Here is a 24,369-nt window from a genome sequence, read left to right as displayed (position 1 = left end):
GGCTGTCTTTTTTTTCAACTTATGTTTTTTTTTTACTCTCTTATCAAATAGTAATGGACTATAGGTCTATGGGCTCATTTCTAGGTTTTTTATTCTGTTCAATAGACACATGAAGAAATGCTCAACATCTCTGGCCATAAATGAATTGCAAATCAAGACAACATTGAGAGTTCATTTCTCCCCAGTGAGAATGGCCATTATCAAGAAAACTACCAGTAGCAAGCTGATGGAGATGTGACCAAAAGGGGACTCTATTAGACTGTTGATGGGAACATAAATTTGTTCAACTATTCTGGAAAGTGGTATAGAGATTCCTCAAAAGAATAAACATAAATCTTCCCTATGGCCCAGCAGTGCTACTCCTGGACATTTCCCAAAATGACCACAAATCAGGGCACACTAATGTCACCAGCACAATCATGTTCATTGCGCAATTGTTTCACCATAGCCAAGTTATGGGATCAACCCAGGTGCCCCTCAGTTGACAAATGGAGTAAGAAAAAGTGGTATATGCACAATGGAATTCTACTTATCCATCAGAAAGAATGATATTGTACCATTCATAAGGAAATGTAAAGACTTTCAAAATAAATTATATCAAGCAAAGTAAGCTAGATCCAAAGAAATATAGGTTGCATGGTTTCCCTCATATGTGGAACTAGAATGTGCCTTATACATCTATAATTAAGCATACTAGATTATATATATATATATATATATGGAAGCCAGGCACTGGTGGCTCACACCTGTAATCCTAGCTATTCAGGAGGCTGAGAACTGAGGATCATGGTTCAAAGCCAGCCCAGTCAGGAAAGTCATGAGACTTATCTCCACTAAACCACTCAGAAAACTGGAAATGGTGCAGTAGTTCAAGTGGTAGAGTGCTAGCCTTGAGATGAAGAGCTGAGGGACAGCATTCAGGCCCAGTTCAAGCCCCATGACCAACAAAATAAAAAAAGGGCCATGGTAAGTTATATAGATCCCAAGGCCTCCTTTGAGACCAAAGGAGGCTATTTTAAGGAAAGGATCACTTAGTTGTAATAGTTCTGTGGATCTGACCAAATAAAATAATATTTACAAAAATGAATTCCAGAAAGTAGAAGCAAGAGGGTTTTATTTTTCTTTGTGGCTTTCTTTTATTTTTTGTCTTGTTTGTCCATTTTTCTGTCTTTGGAAGAGTAAAAGAGGCACCAAGGGACAAAGGACAAACAAATGCAGCAGAGATACTCAGTAGACACTATGTTGAAATGTACTATACAATTTGTGTTTGAGGACAGGAAGAAAAACTGGGAGAGAAAGTGAGAGAGAGAGGGAAGGATGACATTGTTCAAAAAGAAATGTACTATTTACCTGATTTGTATAACTGTAACCCCTCTGTACACTTTTACAGTCAAAAATTAAATGAATAAATAAAATATAAATACAATGAAAAAATAGTAATTTTGATCCATTACATAAATAATGACATAAACATACCATATAAATATACACATTCATGGATTAATAAACTTATGATATGGAATCAATTGGAATATAAAAAAATAAATAAATATCACTCCATTGTAACAGTTCTTGCCTCAGCTATTAGTCTACCTCTACAGACACAGCCAGAAACACACAGAACTCAGTAGAAAAGAAAATAATGCTTCTTTTATATCATGAGTCATTTACCCTATAATTGATAAATATTTGCAAAAATTAAGTTACAAAAAAAATTAAGTACAAAAATTAGTCACTGCATTTTTTTCCTTCTCCAGACGTATTTCTCTTTAATATGAAGATTTTGTAAATTCAGGAAGCATTCATATTTTATTTTACACAAATCATTGTGACTACACAGTTTCCTAGCTAACATTATAATATAAACATTCAATTTTCACTTCTGTTGTAATACCTATATACAAACATGAAAAATACAGCTGTACTGGGAGTGTGGTACTTTTAACTATCTCATCTATGGAGATGTTAACTTAATGGTATACTGAAACAAAAGTGTAATGATTTATCAGATTAACAAATTTTATATTCTAGATTATGTTAGGATAGCCCTTCAACCAATAACTTCTGTAATCATTTATATGAATTAGTTTATACATGTATTCATTTATTGAGATACATTACAGCCACTTTGAAGATGTGGGATGCACCTAACTTTTGGTCCTAACTACAGAACTGATGGGATTGCATATGTATTGAGAAAGTATAATGATACTTATTGTTATTCAAAAAGAAGAATTCTGCAAAGGCCAACGCAGCCATTCAGCCAGCTCTGAAAGTGATTTTTGAAAAACTAAGGACAAGGTAAACTGGCTTTGATTTCCTCTGTAGTCCGAAGGAAGAACAGAATTTTTCATGTGGGTGGAGCTTTAGGTGATTTAACCATTGTGTAACAGAAGAGAATTCAGTTTAAAATGAGGAGTCGGGAGAAAGAAGTTAGTAATGTTTACAGTCTGTTTTCAGTCAATTGATAAAAGGGTCAGATGCTATTACAAAATATTAGAAATAAAACATCTGTAAATAAAGTACTGTTAAAAATTAGAGACCTCATTTTCATGTAACTACCAAACTATTCATTAAAATAGTTTTTGATTCAAAATATGCAGCTGTCATTTTGTAATGAGTAATGCAGTAGAACGTATGGACCCCTGTGCATCATAATTTAACCAAATTTAGCCGCCGATCTGTCTGTCACTGTGAAACTGTATTTAACAGAGACAATATGTCTGTCTTGTTTGCTGCCCGTCTGCTCGGCATTTTCCAATTTTCTGAATCATCTTGGAGTTTGATTTTTAAGGAACACAATTTTGTTATTCTAGTTTCTTACAGGGTATCACCATCAAATAGATTTTTCACTCTTGTCTATGCAGCTTCACTTCAAAGCAGATGAAAGCACCATGTACATTTTGTCTTCAACCTAAAATTATTTTTTCCTACCTTTTCATGTCTTTCATAGGACTCCTAATAGGATCAAAATTGCCTTACCTGATGGATATTTATGGTGATGTTTCTGCTTCTTCAAGATATATCAAACATACCTTCTGGGCAGTTCAAGAAAGGAAACCAAAAAAACTTAAATATTTTGCATGATATCTGAGTTGCTTTCCTTCTTTCAAGAATTTGATTTTCAAAACACCTATTTAAGTCCTCTCTCTTTAATTAAATTTCAGAAATGCATATCAGATGATTAATAGATTATTGAATTTAAGAAAGAATTGAATATTAAAAATTCAGTAAATCAGAACAGATAATTTATAGTAGTAATAAATAGGTAATAGGCAAAATGTTAGTGAGATGTTCTCTCAACAAACAAGTCAGTTTTGGTAGTTGAATCTATAATCTCAACTATCAAGGGACATCGGGATTCAAGGAGATCTTCGGGCAAAAACAGGAGGATATATCTGGAAAATATAATGATAGTAATAAGGGCTGGAGATGATGTTCAAGTAAATAGAGTGCTTGCCTACCATTGTCCTTGAGCATTTTAACTAAAGTTTGATGCTTTACTACTTGAGCAAAAGTACCACTTCTGGATTTTTGGTGGTAAATTGGAGTTAAGGCAATGGGATCTTTAGTTTCCAGGTTGGTTTTGAACTATGATCCTCAGATCTCAGCTGAGTAGTTAGTATTTCAAGGGTGAGTTTTCAGTATCCAGCTAAGCATTTATAGATTTTGCTGTTCTTAGAGGTATTCAGTAATATTTAGACTATTTTTAACAGAATATCAGAGTCCTAGACAAAGTAAACAAATACACTGATATGTTCAGAAATGAAAATAATTGATTTCTAAATCAGAGTTAAGAATGAGGAGTAGTTAAAATAGCTACAACCCAAATGATTCAGCAGGAAATTTGATTCAGATGCAGTATTTTAGCTGAATCTTAATTATTCATATATTCTTGCTGAGGGGACAAGAAGAAAAATAGAGTACAGGAGAAGCATTTGTCAGTATAGGAAAGTTTGATCGAAGCATATATATTTTAAGATATATGTGTGTGTGTGTGTTCAAAGGGACAGGACTGCAAGACAAAGAAATAAGCCATTATGACCTTTTCAGTCTTCCCTTGCTATAATAAATATCTGTGAAAATCAATTTATAAAGAGCAGAAATGCATTTTTTAGATTTAAGAATTTTAAGTCCATAGTGAATAAACACTGTTGTTTTTAACTAGTGGTGATACAGCATGTCATGGAAAAACTCATGGTATAATAAAGCTATTTGCCTGATGGTAGGGAAGCCAATGACAAGAAAAGAGGGATCTATATTCCAAAGGTTTCTTTGAGTTTTGAAGCCCCACTTCTTAATGTTTCTAACACATTCCAATAGCATATTGGGGAGGCTAAGTCTTCATGGGCCATTGGACCTTTAGATGACCATTCTAGATGTAAAGTGTATATGTACATATGTCCTTATATAGTAAGAAAATACAAAAAAAGCATAACATTTACCTTAACTAAAATAAGATACTAAATTTTGTGCATGAAAAAAATGACATCTTATAGTTACAGATTGGAGCTAGATGAAATGAGAGACTGGGAAAGGAGAAATGTACCTTTAATTTTTTCTAGGAATATATTGTACACCTTTAAATGAGAAAGTAAGTGGAATGGTTTGATATTAGAAATATTAGCATTTAAAATTGGAAGAATTTATTATTTATTTATCTGTATAGATTTAAGGCTATGGAATAAATTGCTATATTCTAAAGCAAATTTGTGATACAATTCTGAGAAAAACAGAAAAATGTTAACAAATTGAAGTTTAGGGAACTTCAGGAATTGTACATAGCTGTACTAATGTATTTGCCTAATAGTTCAGTTTGGTGTTTGTAACAGCTTAAGCTACAGCTGGCTTGCCATCTTGATATAGGAGGCCAGCTAATGTTTTATACTAGGAGATACTCTATACATTATAGCATGTTCAGCAACAGTCATGGCAACAGCCCACTAGATGCCAGTAGTACTCCCCTTTTAGTTGTTAGAGCCACCATCATCTGCAGACATTGCCAAATGACCAAGGACCTTAAAGACAATACTGGCATTGAGCTACAGTAATGGCCAAAGCACACTCAATGTGGAGATTTTCCATGGAGCCACTACAATGTAAGAAGAAAGAGGGAAAAAGGAGAGAGCCTGATTCAGAAAAAGGTTAATACAAAATGTTGAGCAAAGAAAACAAAAATCTGAAAGGTGACTTAAATAGATCATATGTAATGGGTTCAGATATGAAGTGACTATGCAGATGGCAAAGGTGAAGAGAGTCTGACAGACACCAGAATACTTCGTAAGTGTTCAGTTACTGAGAAGATTCTTTAAGAAATCATTTTAACAAAGGTGTAGTGGAAAAAGCAATGCTCTTAGCTCTCAGGTTGTAGACACAGTGTGAGTTATTGTTTTTGAGGAGGTTATGAGAGTTACAGATGCCAAAGAGGCTCAGAGGGCTTCACAGTCATTTATATAATAATGTAATTAATGTTTAATTTATGATTTAGATCATCTTAGTATTACTATTAAATCCAAAACATAACTTTCCCAGAAGAAGACTATCAGAAGCAAGTGTTAAGAAATCACAAATACCTTTAGTAAACCTATATAATAGATTAAAAGAGGATTTTAATTTTGTTCTTTAATTATTAAAATAATTATAAGTAAATAGTACAAACAGGAATGATTTTAAGTAATTTTATTATACTATGTTCAGGTAAGTTTTATTATTTTTATTTTATCTAGTTAATCTGATACAATATATCAGAAATATTTTATATAACAAACATGCTGGAACTTTATTTGAGCTATATCATATGTGGTTAATTTGATTGTTTTGAGAAAGTGAGAGAAAAACATTTTCGGTCTGAGTCAGTGTGGAAAAAAAAATCTATGTATACAGCCTTAACACCTCTCTATATAAAGAAAATGTTGTCATAACATCCTCTCATTTGTAAAAGTAGTATCACCAATGTAGGGATAAAAATCTTAGGTTATTTGGCACCATGAAGGGTGGATCCACAGAAACCCCTTAAATCCCTTTAATTACATTGGGAGCTCTTACTGGAATAAATATCTTCATATTTTCCATAACTATGTTAGTATAAGAGGTATGTGATTCATAGACTATATACAAGAGTACAAATGGTGCACATGACTAAACTATATAAAAATGCATTTGATTATTTCAATATCTAATAGATAAACTATTTTATTGTTTCAATATCTAGTAGATAAACTATGATTTTAACTGCAAATTGCTTTGGAAACTCAAATCTTTACTGGCAAGTATTATTTAATGTTAAATATGATTTCTATTAGTTATATTATTATCTAAATGTTTACTGGAAACATTCCAAGTTTTGTGGACAAAGTTAGGTGCAGATGCTCTGTCTAATACCTTCCTCTTGTTTATATAAAGTGGATTTATTTTCCTTAATTACTGGAGGAATTTCTAGGATTGTATTGCTTTACTATGAATTAGGATTAAGAAGCACAAATAAAATATATTTATAGTATAGATGTCCTTCTAGTGATAAAAAAAAAACTATGGTGCTATTTTATGTTTATTTTCCCTTCTAGAATCTTAATTTCATAAACATAAAATATGATATTTCTCTTTATTCCATGCTTATCACAGTTTATGTTTAATATATTTATATTTCTTTTTTGAATAACAGATGGCAGGATGGATGGATGAATGAGGAGGCTGAATAATCAAAACAGGTTTTCAGAATTTATTTATTAACTCATGTCAAGTGGAAGGGAAATACTTAATTTAACTTTTCCCACTTGGCTTTATTTCAAAGCATCATTTTACAATGGCAACTTAAAAGGAAAACAAACAGTAAACTGAGCACCGGTTGCTCTCACATGTATCCTAGCTACTTATGAGGACAAGATCTGAAGATCGCAGTTCAAAGCCAGTTCAGGCAGAAAAGTCCATGAGACAGATATCTCCAATTAACCACCAGAAAACCAGAAGTAGAGCTGTGATTTGAGCAAAAAAAGCACATGATTGGCATCCAGGCTCTAAGTTCCTCTAGGACTGACAAAAAAGAAAAGAAAAAATGAAGGAAGGAAGGAAGGAAGGAAGGAAGGAAGGAAGAAAGAAAGAAAGAAAGAAAGAAAGAAAGAAAGAAAGAAAGAAAGAAAGAAAGAAAGAAAGAAAGAAAGAAAGAAAGAAGGGAGGGAGGGAGGGAGGAAAGGAAAAGAAGGAAGGAAGGAGGAAGGAAGGTACGAAGGAAGGTACAAAGGAAGGAAGGAAGGAAGGAAGGAAGGGAGGGAGGGAGGAAGGTAGGAAAGAAGGAAGGAAGGAAAAGAAAGGAGAAAAAAATCATTGTGACTATTCCTTGCAAAATTTGAAATTGAGTTATTAGGATTTACTTCATTTTGTAAATGGTGTACGAGTATAATCATAGCCAAATACACTTGATAGCAGAATTTAATAGAATATTGGTTATATCAAAAATAAAAAAATATAATAAATAATAAATTTTTATTTTTAGCACCGCTTCAAATGTTATTTTGCCATATTTAAAAGGATTACATTTTTTAAATTTTATTTTATTTTATTTGTGAACATACTGTAAAGAGGAGTTACAATTACATGGGCAGGATAATGCGTACATTTCTTACCAAGCATTGCAGCCTCCTCCTTTGTTTACCCTTCACATCCCTTCCCAGCCTCCCCCCTCCCCCCCATCCCAATCTAAGAGGATTACATTTTTAAGTTACTATATATTCGTAACATTAATGTCAGCTCACAGTTTATTCTGTATAAAAGGCCATGCATCAGTCCTAATTTTCTTCCTCCTCCTCCTCCTCCTCCTCCTCCTCCTCCTCCTCCTCCCCCTCCTCCCCCTCCTCCTCCTCCTCCTTCTTCTCCTTCTCTTTCTTCTCCTTCTTCTCTATATCTTTATTGTACCTGTCATGAACGGACTTACAGTTACATAAGTAAGGTAATGAGTACATTTCATTTTAAACATTGCTACCCCCTACCTCACTTTCTCTTGCTTACCCCTCCTTCCTCCCCTCCTCCCCAAGTTGTATAGTTCATTTCCAGCATAGAGTCTAGTGAGTATCATTGTTGCATAAGATCATCCTTTGTCCTGCTGTTTCTGTGATTCCTTTTCCCTTCCATGGACTGGATAAATATATATACAAGATGAAGGATACAGAAAACAATAACTGCATACAGTACATAATAAGATATGCCAAATCTTGTAGTTCATGTTAATATACTTCATTAGATATGACTTTATGCACTTAACAATTGGGATATTGAGATCTCCTGTTAAGAATATTGTAGACATATTCTAGTTACTACAAATTAAGGAAATTTTCTTTTGAAGAAATTTCAGTGTGCAGTTACATTTCTAATTAGCAAGTATTTTGTCAACAGTGTATGTAGCATGTATTCACATGAAGATTTCCTTTTGTCTCAGTTAAAATATATTCTAAATATATAACGTTACATGCTTGGACAGGATTCAAACATATATACACTCTGTTTCCAGGTACTAACAAGTATTCAGTTGACTTTTTTATATTAAAGAACAATTCTTTCAAGTAATCTTTTGAAGCATGGTCTGTATTGATTATCTGTCTACAAAGCACTGTACATCATGCTATTGTATTGTCTGCCAAAATGTGGTTGAGTTAGAAAGCAAGTCTTTCCAGATAGGATATGTTCAATAACCAGAAGTGACAGCAGCTGACATAGATGAAGAATATTACAAAATAATATACCTGTAGGTAATTCAAGAGTCACTTGATAACTTTGTATCTTTACCATTATCAATTCTTTTTTTCTAGATTTCTGTATCAGTCATGTGTTCCTGATTGGAAGTTTCTCAGATCACATGGATAGAATCTAAAAATGCAATATGGTTTTTTTTTGGTTATACATTTTTACAAACTTTTTTTTTGTCAGTCTTGGGGCCTGAACTCTGGGCCTGGGTGCTGTCCCTCAGCAATTCAGTTCAAGGCTAACGCTCTACCACTTGAGTCTTAGTGCGGTTTCCAGCTTTTTCTGCTTATGTGGTGCTCAAGAACCAAACCCAGGGCCTCATGCATGCAAGGGAAACACTCTACCACTGAGCCACCTCCCCAGTCCTTTTACAAACTTTTATTTCTATCATTAAGATTAAGTTCAGAGGTACCTGATTTTTCATTAGCCAAGTAATGAGTACATTTATTTTTGTGCAATGCCATCTCTTTCTTCACTCCCTCCCGGTTTTCCCCTCCTGTCCCCAGCCACAGGATGTACATACAATTCATTTTCAGCATTGGATCAGTCTACTGAGTATCACTGCTGCATTTCTTTATCCTTTGTCCCTCCACTTCTGTATCCCCCTCACCCCCCAAATTAGATGAACAAACAAGACAAAAAAAGAAACAAACAAAAAGAAGCAAAACAAGCAATACCACCTCCTCCAACAACAGGAAGGAAAAATGCAGTGCTTTTTAAAAGTAGTCACAATGCTTTTCACTAAACTATAATGAATGTCTTGGAATTATTTTAAAATTACAATAGACTTCTTGGAAAAGCATGATAATTCTGTCGTGGTTTCTGTATGTATATATAAAAAAGATTGTAGTCCATGTGTAAATTTAATTCCAAATTCCATATTATCTAAAACCTTTCATCAGCAGTGTTGATAATAATAAGGAAAGTTACCTTACTAAAAGCCAGTGGATTCTTATGAAACAAATTTCAGTTAGGAATTAATAATGGATTATAATCAGGAGAAAATCGTTCAGGTAATGCATTGCCAATTACAAACTATATAATTCATAAAGCATATTATTTAAAGTGTTTTCTAACACCTTTTTAGTTACAGAGATTACTTTTCTGAGCTAGTCTGAGCCAATCAAAATATGTACTTTTATAACAACAAAGTAAATTTCTGTATGTGGCCTGAACCTCGTTTTCAATTCTACTACGGTCATTTGTTGAATCTTAAATAAAGTCATTTCAAAAGAATTCTGTGAAAAGATCAATAACTTTGAAACTATTCTCTGGCTGTGACTGTGCATTTTTGGATAATCAGAGTCCATTATCTGGTGATAAAATTCCAGATCTGCTGACACTCACTTTCAGCTTCAAGGATCATCATATTTTCTTCCATAGTTGTCCATTAAATATTACATTAAATACTTTTGACATATGAAAAACTATATCTATTTCTTGAATTATTTATAGAAATTATATCATCAATAATATTTTCCTGCTTCATTTCATATTGTTGATTACACTGAAGTCTTTAAGAGTCATAAAATAAGAGAGTGATTAGTAATTAGTGTTTCTACTTGGCATCAAATAAGAGTTCTGGACAGAGAGAGAAATTATGGAAAAACAGAGACTTCAGTATCTTTGCATTGACAGCCACATGATGAATATAATGTTATTTTTAAGTAAAACTTATTATCCTCTATCCTAATCTGGAAATCAGTTTTGATTTGTTTTCAAATTGTATTGAATTACCTTGCAAATATTCACTGGATGAACAATAGTCATCTGAAAACCTCAACCTAATTCTGTTCTTGAATGAAAAGAACATTTCTATAAGTTGACAAAATCCAATCACTGAAGAAAATTCAGATTTAATCCCCTCAAATCTCTCATTCTTCTACTTCATTGTTCATGCTGCTTGTTGGTCTGTTCTTCCAAATTACTTGTATATTCTCTTTTGCATCATCCTCCCCCCCCCCCGGCTTACTTTCAAATATAAGTAAACAGTGAATTTTCATACTTTCATAGACCAGTGTCTTTGCTTATTATAATGAATTAGGTCTCTTTATTTAATTCAAACATGATTCCTTTTGTTTTTCTGTAGGCTTGTCAATAAGAAGCTGTGCATTACTAGGGCTAATAAAGAACCCAAAAGTAGAATTAAAATTATTTGTAAAGAATTATCTTTCAATATATGTGGGGAAAAAGCAAATGTTTTATCTGTATTGTCTTAGATATGTGCTGATTTCTAGGATCAGTTATCTGTGCAAAATTACCCTGTATCTGTGGTTTGCTGTTCCAGTAATCCATGGTAAATGGTGCTCAGAAATGCTGCTTACATGAAAACTTCCAGAAATAAACTCTTCCTAAATTTGATACAAAACCTAAGTCTGTATCTGCCATTTTCTATATCAATTTTTTTCTTGAAAAATAGAGTGCTTTCTTCTATGTAAAATGTATTTGAAATTGTAGCATGATAAAACCCTATCCTCTTTCATTTTTTTAGCATAATAAGATTAATTACTGGGATATCAAATTAGTTGAACATTCAAAAACAAATATGGTAAACAAGATGAAAGGAAAAATATATGATCGATGCAAAAAATACAGAAAAAAACATCTTATGACAACTCTTTTCTTGTTTCTATTTGGGTTTTGTTTTTGTGGGTTTTGGGGGATTAAATCAGATTCCATCAGGATTTTATAAGCTTATTTATCAACAATGAAAAGAGAATTAAAAATAGCTGAAAGGGGGCTGAGAAGATGGCTCAGTAGTAGAGTGCTTGCCTTGCATGCATGAGTCCCTGGGTTCGATTCCTCAGCATCACGTAAGTAGAAAAAGCCAGAAGTGGTGCTGTGGCTCAAGTGGTAGAGTGCTAACCTTGAGCTGAAGAGCTGAGGGACAACACCTAGGCCCAGCGTTCAGGCCCCATTTTTAAAAAATAGTTAAAAGGCAGTACTTGTGAGAGGTTGATATGCTGTGCTGTGCTGGTATATCTGCTGCCAAATGCTAATGGTATGGACCAGACAGTTTCATATATTTATTTATTTATCTAATTATTTATTTATTAATTATACTGTACAGAGGGGTTACCATTACATGTGTAAGGTAATGAGTATATTTGCTATCAAGCATTGTTAACCCCTCCCCTACTATCCTTCTCCTCCTCACTTCTCCAACTCCTCCCTCCCCCCATCCAGAATTGTAAAGTTCATTTTCAACAGAGTGTCTTGTACATCTTGTTATTGCAATGGGTCATCCTGTATCCTAATTTCAGCATTTTGTTATTTCCCTTCTCCTCCCTAAATTAGAAAAAAAAGTATATACAAGATGCAGTGCACTGTAATCAAATACAGTGAAAACAGGAGTTTTACCATAGGGGAAGAACATACAAAAGAAACAAAAAAAATCACACAATACATTATAAGTACATTAAAAAGAATAGCAACAAAGATTAAAAACCTCTTGTGTTCCTATATTGGGGTTCATCATGTTTAGCATTATCTTAGCTTCTCACATTTACGCTGTCCTAGACATACTAGTTATTGCAAATAAGGGAAACCATGGTACCTATGTTTCTTTGGGCCTGGCTTACTTCACTTACTATAATTTTTTCAAGTCTTTCCATTTCCTTACAAATGGGGAAATGTCATTCTTTCTGATGGAGGCATAGAATTCCATTGTATATATATATATATATATATATATATATATATACCATATTTTCTTGATCCATTCATCTACTGAGGGGCATCTGGGTTGGTTCCATATCTTAGTTATGGTGAATAATGCTTAGTCCAGGGTGTGGCAGTGCTAGTAGTTGGGAAAGCTGGGTGTGGGCCCCAATAGTTGTCTTCTGCTGGGACTGAGCAAGGTCAGCCAGTGCACTCTGGATCTTTCCCAGAAGAAAGCGTCTTCAATAAGCAATGTTCTCCAGCTTCATGGTTCTCTTCCTCCAGTTTATACAAGCTAGTATCCTATAATATAGCTGTGGATTCTTCACTGAGTAAGGAATTTAGCAAAACCTAAGTGTCTTTTGCTGTCTTGTCAATCAGCGCTGAGTTAGCTGGCTGGTCCTTGTTAATTACTGATTGAATATTATTAAATGAAGCAGGTGGACCACACACATGCAACACTCCAATTGCATTACAAAACTGATTTTCAAGTGAGCTCACCATATCTTGGACATGGTCTGCCATGTTGTTCCCACATGCAACCAGAGCTGGAGCTGTACCAAGCTTGAATTTATTAAGGACCAAAATTACATCTAACAAACATGTAAGAACCTTCTTTCAGATGGGCACTGGTGGCTCACACCTGTAATCCAAGCTCCTCACGAGGTTAAGATCTGAGGATCACAGTTCAAAATCAGCCCAAGCAGGGAAGTCCGTGAGACTCTTATCTCCAATAAACTACTAGAAAACTGGAAGTGCGGCTGTGGCTCAAGTGGTAGAGCACTCACCTTGAGCTGAAGAGTGCAGGGACAGTGACCAAGCCCAGAGTTCAAGCCCCACGACCGACAAAAACAATTTTTTTTAAATTTATTTAAAAAATCCTCTGTCTTCACTGTGGGCCTGCTGGAAACTGCTACCAAAAAAAACCTTTAAGGGGGGGCTGGGAAGGTGGCTCAGTGGTAAAGTGCTTGCCTCACATGCATGAGGCCCTGGGTTCGATACTTCAGCACATAAACAGAAAAAGCCAGTAGTATTACTGTGGTTCAAGTGGTGATAGAGCATCTAGCCTTGAGCTGAAGAGGTGAGGGACAGCGACCAGGCCCAGAGTTCAAGCCCCATGACTGACAAAAAACAAAAACAAAAACAAAACTCTGTAATGGCAAACTGAAATAGAAATTAAACAATCATTTTGGTAATCCTAATTTTTCCTTTTGAAACATTTAGGACAATTTTACCTCCAAATTCCTTTTGTCTAAGAAGCCAGCCACTTCCTACTACTTCCTGAATTTTTACACAAGGGATGCTGGTTTTAATATCTTCTCCCAAAGACACTTTAATTTGCATTTAAATGACCCTTTGAAACACTGGGAAACACCTATTATTTCTCTCTTGTTTAAAATTAAGCCACTTTGTTTTGCAGTCGGAGTTTAACTCTTAGAAAACCTTTAAACTCAAATGACAAGTTTTAATGCAAGAATTACAAGCAATAGCACTGTACCACAAATCCAAACTTAGCATTTTTATGCCTTTTGAAAAACACATCTAATTGCAAGATAGCATTGAAACCAAATTTCCTCCAGATAAACTTCTTTAACATTCCTTTTAAAGTTTTTTTTTTTTTTTTTTTTTTTTTTTTTTTTTTTTTGCAATATAAATGTATCCCAGGGGAAAGTTTAAGAAAAAGCAATCGCATCACCCACTTTACCATCAGGTTTTCAGGGTCCATCTACAAGGAAAGAGACAGGATGAAGATGGGCATCCATTGGCCCATCTCACAGACTGGGCATATACATGTACCCATTTGACCCCTTAGGGTTAGATAAACTACCTTTGTGCCAACTTACCCTCTTCTACCATGCATGGACTCCCTCCAACCCTGTCCAAACATGCAGGGACCAGCTGAACTCACCTTTTGCCAGATCACCCCTCACCCAGGAAGTTAGGTCCACAGGGCCTTCCTAATCTCTGGGACTTATTTAACCTTTGGCTGAAAAACCAAGCAGTTCAGACACCCAGAACAGGCAATGCTTTGGCTATGATCAACAAACCTTTACATTTAAATTTCTGACACTTAGCCCCCAATTTTAGCAGTGGAGAGAAATTCTAAATTCCCAATGCTTTTTTGCTAAGCCAGATAACTTGATTACAGTACAAATAGCCTTAAGCATTAGAACAGGAGTTTGTTGTTGTTGTTGTTTTGTTTTTTTTATTTTTAGTAAAGAATCCTTAGAATACCTTTTAACTTCCTTGTTAATGTAATAATCCTTTCAGACATTTGGTACTGTCCAAATTGTTGACCTCCCTTAGAGGTTAGACTTAAACTCATCCACTTTTATATCATTTTGACAGTTTTTTTATCTCAAACATGTGTACATATACATACATATACAACATATGTACACTTTTGTGCACAGAGATCCTAAAGGACCCAAAGTTTACACAAATATACAATATTTAAATAAAACCATTAGTTTTATACAAAAGAAATACCCTAACCCAGTAGAGTCTCAATACAATTTGATGCTTTAGAATCATTTTAATGTATTTTAACAAATGTTAAAGCAGAGAAGTTTAGATATGTCTTCATATTGAATTTCTTCAACCCTCCATTCTTTTAAAGGTCCAGTTTTGATGATGACAGTGGCTGCGAAGCTCTTCTCTTTGATGATTTCCAAGGTGGCTTCATTGCCTCTGTAGCCTCCATTTAAAACTACAATTATTTTTTCCTGGTGCCAGAATTACTGCCTCTAAATGAGCCTGGTCAAGTTTCAGCTTATCTCCAGAATCAATCATCTTTACTACAGCTTTATACTTGTCAATTGCTTCCTAACAATACCCTTTTTGATATTTATCTCCTTTTTTCTTTACAATGACTTCAGGCTCCAGCCCAATTGGGGACCAATATTCTTCTCTTTTCCTCTTCAGTCTTCATAAGTTCATCCAGTGCAGACTTCTTTTTCTTCTTTTTAGCCTGAGCTAAGTCATGGGATGAGTCTTTTTGTTTGACAGAAGCTGCACTCCCCTGTGTTTTCAGGACACTTGGCCCCAACAAACTTGATTTGGAAGATGGCCCTGCTGAACATGCTCCTGTATTCAGATGAATTATAACTTTCTCTTCATCATTTTATGACGACTCAACAAATAATGATATTTTAAAAGGGAACACCAATAGAGAATTCAACTAATGGCCTAAGATGTGCACTAATGTAAACTATGAAATGTTGATGATAGAAATAAATGGAAAGATAACTGTGTTTTAAAGGTTTAAAGAATATTGTTGAAATGTGCACATTCTTCAAAGGAATATTCAGATTTAATGATATTTCTTACAGTATTTCAGTGACATTCTGAAATTGTGAAATTGTAAAATTCTGAAATTGTTAGGACCAGGTAAAAATTAAGTAGATAAGGTATTAATTAGACCAGGAAGAAGGAATTTTAACTGGAACAAACATGTACCAGGTAACCAGAGAAACATAGGTACAGACCCTAGGAATAGAACAAGACTGAGGTCTGACAGTTACTGAAACTTGGCCATTTGTATTGATTAAGATTAGGGCCAAGCCAGGTGCTGGTGGTTCACAACTGTAATGCTAGTTACTCAGGAGGCTAAGATCTGAGGATCGAGCCAGCCTGAGCAGGAAAGTCTGTGAGACTCTTATCTCCAATAAACCACTAGAAAAGCAGAAGTGGCACTGTGGCTCAAGTGGAAGAGCATTCCAAATGTTGACTTGCAAAGATAAAAGTTCCAGCAAAGTAGAGAGTTAAGCACCAGGATGGCTACACTAGGCATCTGCATTTCTAAAGATGGCTTGTAAGCCCTTTGGAGATCTATCAATGATTTCCACCATTTGGGGAGGTAATATTTTCTGAAGGCTATGATACCTGCATTTCTCTAAAGCAGAGCACTTCTAGCTCATACCCATTGAGTCAGGTGGCTGCACTTCAGAGGAAGGCTTGCGCCACCTCCAGGTCTTGGAGCTGGGTACACAACCTCCATCTCCTGCCTGGGCACCAGGATTTCTGCAGGAAATTGTTTGGGCCAGCCACCTTACTTTGGTTTGATGCCATTTGTAATCACTAACTTACCACTGACACCTGCGAGTGCCACCCCCTCACATCCCCTCAGCTTCCTGAGGATCTCGCCTGTAAATACTCTGAACTATTTGCCTTCAGGGCTGGTCTTCACTGTCTTGGTATAGGTGAGGTCAGTTGTCATGGCTAATAAAATATTCCTAGTTTGATTGACCATGTGTTGGTGACTCCTTCTGCAGATCGTGGGTTCTAATATTATAAGAATAAAGCATATAAGAGAAAAACTACCTTAGATAAGTCAGATATTAAATTCAAGAAACCAAAGAGATCTCTGGGAAAAAAAGTCTTTCATCTTTCCTTTTTTGTCTTTTCCTTCCTTTTTTCTTTCCTACTTCTTTTTTTCTCTCCCCTCCCTTATCATCCCCTCTCCTTCATTCTCCTTTTGTCCCTTCTCATCCACTCCCCTCTCTTATTTCCTTTTTTCCTGTCTATCCTGGGATTTAAACTCAAGGTCTAAGGCACTGTTGTTGAGCTTTTGTGCACAAGGCAATCACTCTACCACCTAAGCTTCAGTACCACTTATGGATTTTGTTGTTTCTGTTGTTGCTGCTGCTGCTGCTGTTGTTGTTAATTGTCAGGACTTAACTGCACCAGGCTAACTTTGAATCTAGATCCTCAGCTCTCAGCTTCCAGAGTAGCTAAGATTATAGACATGAGCCACAGGTGCTGGCTGCGCTTTTAATAGTCTTTTATAGAGGTCAATCATAGAAGGGGACTGTGGCACAAGGCCAAGCCTCTTGCTCTGGCAAAGGCCATGCCACTGAGACTGAAAGAGTGCTGGTCTTCAGACAGCATGCTACCCTTTACCAGCTCCAAGGATAAGATCTGGGTGTGGAATATTGGGCTCTAAACCCTTACCTCTAGGGTTCATGAATGGAGTGCAATTGAATAATTTTCTATTTTGTAGCTGTGGAACCTCCTGTGACATTAAGAAAATGGCTTTGCTCTACTCCAATAACATAGTAAGGAGAATGACTAGGCCCATTTATTTACACCAGCAGCCATGGAGGCAGAGGGAATACATGGTGTTTACAAAGCTAGCTATCTCTGCAAGATGGATTATATGGGCAGAAATAAAAATCTCAAGAACACCTGAAAGCCATGAGCCTCACTCCTCTTTCCCAATGCCCCCAGCATGTGGTCACGCCAGGTGGTTAATAAGCAGTGGAGATGGCCAAATTGAGGGGAGCGGGGGAGGGCAGGAAAATTCATGGAAGGAAAATGCATGGAAAGCCATGTAAATTAGTGGAGGCACTCCATACACACAGTCTGATACAGAATAGGATACAGGGTGGACGACACCTATCTGGGTTTGGGAAAGATGAATTGAAAGCCATGCAACCTGCTGTTAGGAGAAATGGGAAGCTCCTAGTCTCTGTTTAATGCCACAGTTTTGAGAGGGGTGGCAGTCTTCCAAGGCTGAAAAGGTATGTTCTCACAGGGTCCCTTCTGGACCAAGCCCATCTCTTTACATAGCCTGGCAAGAGACCTGGGCAAGAGAGGTTGAATGAATTCGGGCCTGAGCTGCAGCTACCTGTCAGAAGGAAGAGTGACCGCTGGTCTTCATGCCCTGCCTTCAGCAGACTCCATGCATGCTCTTCTATGCCTGCTGGAGAAGGCTGAGTTCTTCCTCTCCCTCTGGCTCCCACTTTAGGGGAGAAGGCTGTGGCGGGCGCATGCTAGAGGATCTGGTTTCAGCCCTTGGATAAACATCCTGAATATGCTCAATGAGATCAAATGACTCTGTCTTCTGAGTTACTCTGCCTTTTTTAGTTACCAAGAGGAAAATAAAATATTGAAGAGGATATGAGGGTACTTAAAAAAATAAACTAAAACCTTCCATTTGGCTTATGATGGCATTGCAGAGATGCAAAGAAAAGAGAATTAGAGACTTTTTAAAAATTATTTTATTGTAAAGATGATGTACACAGAAGTTACAGTTATATGAGTAAGGTAATGAGTACATTTCTTGTCAAGAATTTTTATCCCCTACTTAGAGACGTTTTTCATCCAATGTCCATACTTTACCTTTTCTAGCAAGTCACGTTCTCTCAGGGAAAAATAAAGAATGTACATTTGTTCTCTAAAATATTTCATGGAAAATATAAGAAGTCAACACCATAGATTTGGCAAAAGACTTATATCTACTAAAATGAGTAAATATGCTAGTAGGTTTACTGGCATATGGCACATAAATTGGGGATATTTAAATAACTATAATTTAAAAAGAAACACTCTGTGGATAGTTAGATATTGTACCAAAGTTCTTTATTTTTCTGTGTAGTTTAAATAAATCTGATGATGACAGTTGTCTGATTGAAAAAAGTAACCAGTAGGTTACACAACTAATACATGAAAACTTCAGCCTTACCCATAATGATAATAAAAATCTCAGCATATGTCCTTCATTAAAAAACATTAAATGTTAATTTCTATCCTTACATATTCAGCACAGCAGATTTTTCCTTAAAGAAATGAAATAAGGTTCAAACATATGCAACGCACATATAAATATCATACTTCAAAGCCTCCTGAAAAGGATAGACTCCTAGTGGAAGGCAAAAAACAAAAATAATGTAATTCTAGGACAAGTGATTCATTTATTTTTAATTATAATTTTCACAGGATATTTGTTTCCATATATAAACTTAGTGTTAATTCACAGGATTTGATTGCATTTGTTTCCTATGTATGCATTGCCTTTTTCTGTTAGTAATAGTCTCATAGTTTGGGGCCTAAAATATTGGGAATATATTATCAGTCACTTTTTACTTATCACAGGAATGGAAGAATAAAATACAAGTTCAGAAATTCATATTTAAGTCTTAGGAATAAAAATTACAAAAGAAGACTCAGCACTGTGGTTTGCCACTATCAATAATATAGACACAATTTTTTCTCATGTAATTTTAGTAGTATAGACATATGTATTTTACATGGTAGCTATATTTGTTTTTAAGTGCTCTTTCAGCAATATTTGTTACATCATGTATTTCAATTTTATGCCAAGTTCACTGTGCAAAGATCTATACTTCTTAAAATTTGGTAGGCTATTACTTACCAGCAAAAAAAGCTTTATTCTTCTCAAATATTACAGTGATGTTTTCTGTGGCAGTCTTTTGAACAGAAAGATCCTACGGATTTGATGATGAACTTCCTGGGATGGAGCAAGATGAAACAAGCCTATTGCTGCAGATCTACCAGACTGCAAACATGATTTGGTCTATCACTATGATCTCTTAAAAGAGAACAAAATGTGTAGTTCTTGAGAAGTTATTGTTATGCATTCTTCTTTGTTTATGCTCACAGTACTGTGTTTGACAAGTTTCTGTGAGAATGTTTTGTTCCTGAAATAAAAGTTAGGATGTGGTGTGCAAAATTTTAATGCTCTTCCCCAAGCTAATACAGAAGTAAAATTAAAAAAAAGTTATATCTGTTTATTAAATAATTCATTGCAGTTTTAGGATGATTTCTTTTTTTGGCCTGGTGTGTGTGTGTGTGTGTGTGTGTGTTGAATTATTTGCCCTCCCCCCCAATCTGTTTACTTAATAAAAGTTCCTTTAAAATGTTCTAAGCTCTCTATATTGGATTAGACATCCAAGACATAAACATAACTGAAACAGAGTTTATTCCCCTTGGAATTTTAAAATCTGTTAGGAAGAGAAGAAATAGAAAAAAAAAGTAGTACTAATGGGTAGAAATGTCTACAGTAGTAGAGTGATTCTCATAGCAAGGTGGGCCACTGTGGTTGGCTCTAGGTCAGTGGAATACTGACCTCTGAAATGTGGCTAATATAACTGAAGAAACTGATACTTAAAATTTCTTAAAATTAATTAAAAACTTATTTTTAAATAATTCAAAACAGCTATTTGGGGATAGTATTAATGCATATAGTGAAATTTTATATTTCTATATTTTGATCGATGATTTTTTTTTTGGGGGGGGGGTCCGGTCGTGGGGCCTGAACTCTGGGCTTGGCCACTCTCCCTCAGCTCTTCAGCTCAAGGCTAGCGCTCTACCACTTGAGCCGCAGCGCCACTTCTGGCTTTTTTGTTTTTGCTTATGTGGTGTTGAGGAATCGAACCCAGGGCCTCGAGCATGCAAGGCAAGCGCTCTACCACTGAGCCACCTTCCCAGCCCCCGCTGATTTAATTTTGATATCTTCCTTTCTTATGGTTAAAATGATTATAGCAGGTGGGGCTATATCTGAGAATAAAGCTCTTTAAATAAAACTTGTTTCTACAGAGGTAAACCCAATACAAATATGTACTCTCTGGTGATAATTACCACTAACAAATGGCTAAATTGTTTGGAGGATACTGATTGTGGAACCATGAGATGTGTCTCTGATTAATAGCTATTTGAATGCAGATCTGCAGTGAGAAAATGGAGCCAGGCTGGTATCTGAGGAAAATCTTTTACTGCAGTCAGAATAACAGATGTGACAAGCTTACCATAGACAACCTAAGGAGGGGCCCAAAGTCTTCAATATCTGATATCTGTCCCATTTTGTAATCTTATGAGTAAGCAAATACAGAGTTATTCAATCACTAGATTAATGCAAAGGTAATTAGATATCACTTTTCCTATTATTGTACAAATATATATAATATTGATTATATTAGAAGGTATCTATCTCCCTTGAAGGTTTTGAAGACACAAGTAGCCATTTTTGGAATTGCTATGTGGCATGAAACAAGGCAACCTCCCAAAACAACCAACTAGGATATAGAAGAGTCTCTGGGCCGACAGTTAGCAAGAAATGTTGGCCCTTGTATCTACCAGGTTATCAGAAACCAATTTCTATCAACTAGTTAAAGGGAATAATTCCAAAGTCAAGCTTCAAATGGGAGGGCCATCATAGCCAACAATTTGTTTGGAACCTTGTGAGGCTCTGAGAAAATAAGTCAACCCTAGATTCTTGACCTATCTATTGACCAGGTATTGTATAAAACTATTGTTACATTACTATTTACAAAACATAATTAAAGCAAACCTTAACAAGAACTACATTCTTTGTGTTTCTGCAGAAAATGGGAATTGAAGGAATCAGAGGAGAGAAAAACTCATTTTTATCATGTATATAGACAGACAGACAGACAGACACAGAACAGAGACAGAACCTTTGTCTTAATAAAAGATTTATAAAACTTTTAAGAGAAAAATCATAATTATTGGAATACAATAAGCATTAAGAAGAACACAGATAGTGTAATTACTGAATGGATAGATAACCATGAGGAGCCAGACCTAGTAAGGATGTTTATTAAGTAGCTATACTTGTCTAAGAACTGAAGATGGCCTGGACTGAAGAAGGATAGCAATCTAAGTCCAGAAGATAGTACAGTTCTAGAAATGTTTGGAAACCATGGTATAGTGTATTTGATATTGCAAATGAATTAGCACATAGGCACTAATGAAGAATATTATAATACCTGTAAAGATACTTTGTTTCTGTTCTGCATATTGGCTTTCATTTGATATACCAATGTTTAATTATACAATCATCTAAAATATATTTTGATTATTTCAGTTAAACTGAACTAATATTTAACTCACACGTAATGTCAAAGGAAAGTAAGCATTTGACTATATATAAAATAGACACAAATTAGTCAGGCCTACTAAAATGCATCATCCAAATATGTGATTATTTATTTACTTTGCTTTTTATCGAGGTAATGGGTTATATTGACATAAATTTAGAATATTTAAGACACTAGTGAGAATATGAATATATCATAAGTCTTCACTTAAGAAGAAATCAGAAGTAATAAAAACACCAGAAACCTATTTGCTTAATGTCTTATAATTATACAGAAAATTAACAAATGCTATTCTGTTCTCTGTTAAAATACATAAATAGATGGTTAAATTCATTATTTTAAAAATTAATTGCCAATCTAAAATGAAATGGCAACTAGCATCATGATACAGTTTTGTCAAAAGAATGATTATTTAAAGATGTTTGTATTTACACAGGTAAAAGAATTTTAGACTACCTAAGTAAGGAAAATACAATGGATTCATATGTAGGGCTTAAATTGTTTCGTTGTGGGTCCTTTTGTTGTTGTTGTATTTGTTCACCTTTCTAATTTCCTCCAAATACAAATAGAGGTCCAGATGTTTATTAGCAGAAAGATGATAAGGTATAATAATGTAATAAGAATAATTAATTAGAAAAATCTGCACAATATCTTAAATAAAATTCTTTTATAGGCATTTTTGTAACCAATTTTTTATGTTCCTTTCAGGTACATGACCTCAAAGAAAGAAATAAACTACCATGTAGATTGATGGTGAATTATGACCACCATTGGCAAGAACTAGCCTTCATCATGTAAGTCATTTGTCTTATTAATTTTCCCTCCTAGACCACTGTAACTTAGTATTCCTTTTCAAGAAATTTTCAAAATACAGTGAAACAAATTACAGTAATAGCTGTGAAATAAGTATAATTATGTACATAGAATGAGATTATTTCTTAAATAAACAAGTGAAAACCTTCCCAATATATATATTCACCATGACAACACTTTAGATAACTCACACATGGTTCTTGTAGCAGAAGTTTTACTTAGTTAATAATGGTTTCTACACTGAAACCTAGGCATAAAGACATTTGAAGATAAATAACTGTTAAATAAGCTCATACATTAAAAAAAATCAGAATGATATTTCTTTCATAGAATCTCAAAAATTAGCAGAAACATGGTGAGGCTTGATGCCTAAATCACCTTGCAGTGAATATCCATATATTACTGATTATTTCAGAGGTTGTATTCAGTGAAAAAAAGTATATTAGTGAATGTGTTATATGAGACTGTAATAGAGAATGCCCTTGGCCAAAATATATGAAGTAGTCAAAATGACTACAAAATATGTCTCATGATAACAGGTAGGCTTTTGGAAGTAAATATTAGAGAAATTCACAGAGTAAGTTAAGGTATACTTTTTGAAAATAACTTTGAAACAGTAATGAGTTATATCTTTTTGTATCTTGCAGGGTCTTCTAAATATAATACTCAAAGGAAAAAAATACTTGGATTTTCTTTCTTTAGCAATACATGGCACATTTCCCACCCATTACTTGCATGCAGTTTTTTCCTTTGAGTTTATTTATTTTCTATTTTAAATGTTGTTGATCATCATGGTATCAGAAATAAGTAGAATGCCAGAACTGTAGCTATCTCTGTTTTTTTAAAGGAAAACTTTTAATTCAAGCATTTCTTTTTTAAAATTTTATTTTAAAGGTGCTGTACAGAGGAGTTATAGTTACATAAGGTAATGTGTACATTTATTTTTGAACAGTGTTACTCCTTCCCTCATTGTTTCCCACTTCCCGCCCCTTCCTCCCTCCCCGAAGTTGTAAAGTTCATTTTCAACATAGTGTCTAGTGAGCATCCCTGTTACATCAATTGACCCTTTGTCTCACTGTTCCTGTGATTTTCCTTCCTTTCCCCAAATCAGGTAAGCTTATATACAAGACAAGGGGTACAGAAATCAATGACAACAGGGAATAAACCAAAAGGAAAAAAAAAGAATGAAAAACCTCTTGCTTCCATTTCTTGGAGTTCATTTTGATAAGCATCATTTTATATGGTCATGACCACATCACTATTGAGCCATTGTGATCTTTTGCTAAGAATATCCTGGCATATACTAATTATTGCTAATCAGGGGAATAACGTAGCCTATGTTTCTTTGTGTCTGGCTTTCTTTGCTCTCTCTCTCTCTCTCTCTCTCTCTCTCTCTCTCTATATATATATATATATATATATATATATATATATATATATATATATATATATATAACATTTCCAAGTCTTTCCATTTCCTTGTGAATCTGGCCATCTCTTGTCTATCAGATGCTGCAGAGAG

General features: G+C 34.9%; 1 pseudogene; it reads right to left on the bottom strand.

Moving 5' to 3' along the window:
- Positions 1–14,939: 14,939 nt before the first annotated feature.
- Positions 14,940–15,517, bottom strand: LOC138814311 (DNA/RNA-binding protein KIN17 pseudogene; annotated as a pseudogene).
- Positions 15,518–24,369: the final 8,852 nt, after the last annotated feature.

The sequence above is a fragment of the Dipodomys merriami genome, unplaced genomic scaffold (assembly GCF_024711535.1).
Source record: "Dipodomys merriami isolate MVZ:Mamm:240054 unplaced genomic scaffold, mDipMer1.0.p SCAF_6, whole genome shotgun sequence".
NCBI lineage: Eukaryota > Metazoa > Chordata > Mammalia > Rodentia > Heteromyidae > Dipodomys > Dipodomys merriami.
Note: the sequence above shows the minus strand (reverse complement) of the source record. Positions and strands in the feature narration are given on the sequence as shown.